Raw genomic sequence first — 1277 nt, forward strand, 5'->3', positions numbered from 1 at the left:
GCTCCGTGTGGGCACAGCCTTGGGGAACCCACCGAGGGAGAGTCCTACCTCCAGGGCAAACGGGAGAGAGGGAAAAAAAAATTAAAAAAAAATAATAAAGAAAAGCGGCACTAATAGTTATTTAATTGCTTGTGAACTTCCCCAAGTCAAAAACAGGGGCAGCTCTCCCCACCCAAATTTGGACTCTGGCATTTTACCAACTTAAGTCATAGCCTAACTCTTCAGTGGTTTTTATAGGGTTTGCTGTTGGTTGGATTTTATCCTTTTTTTTTTATTTTTTTTTTTTCAGTGAGTTCCTAGCTGGATCTGAAATGCCAAAAAACCTTTTTTTTCAGGAAACGGCAGCGTCATTTCTCCTCGTCAGCCACCCCAGCAAGTGAGTTCTCATCAGGTCGAGTGACAACACCTGCAGGTGCTTCGCTGCTTTTTCCACGTAGGGTGAGTCCTTTGGCCAAGCGTTGGGAGGGAGCAGCTGCCTGCAGTGAAAACAAGAGGATCCTGCTGATCCAAGCTGAAATGGGACATGGAAATGGGATTTTTGACCTTGAGAGATACAAAGTTGCTCAAAGGAGGGACTCTGTGAAGGTTAAAAATAACTAGATCTTTGTCATGATTCTGCAGCGAGTAGAGCTGGGTGAATCCATTGCAAAACAGAGGCCCAAATCTTTAAATAGTAGGAAGTAGCAACATCTTCTGATGACCAATCAGCTGAAGAACTGGCCCCAGTATTTGCAAACATTAATTTAAGAACAGCTGGTTTTGTCAACTTGCATTCTTCTCTCATTTTTCCCATCCCTACTCGTGAGTGTTCAGACACACACACCAAAAAAAAAAAGAAAAAACCCAAAGAAAAAGATATTTGTTGATGCAGATGTTTAAGGAAAGGCTGTTCTTTTGGAGGGTTCTCTTCTCCAGAGCTGGATGGATGAGTAAGAGCCTTTATTTTTCCTCCACTCCTGGTGGTGCTCAGCTCCAGAGATAAGTTGGGTACCGATATAATGCTTGTTATATGGGTTATATCTCCCTGTGTGAGATCTCTGGGTCCCTGTGTAGGTCCTGCCTCTCCCCCTCCTGCGCACACACACACACACGCCGTGTGATTTGAAGCACTCATCTACCATGAATAATGTCCAGGGGCCAGGTCACAAGCTTCCCATCGCATGGAATCCATTTGCATACAATCCGAGCAATTACAAGTAATGAATAGATTAGGAAAACCAAACAAAAACAAGAAACTATTCATACTGCGGGCGACGGCCGAGCAGAAAGAAAGGGGG

This window comes from Calidris pugnax, unplaced genomic scaffold (genome assembly GCF_001431845.1).
Source record: "Calidris pugnax isolate Ruff unplaced genomic scaffold, ASM143184v1 scaffold215, whole genome shotgun sequence".
Taxonomy (NCBI): domain Eukaryota; kingdom Metazoa; phylum Chordata; class Aves; order Charadriiformes; family Scolopacidae; genus Calidris; species Calidris pugnax.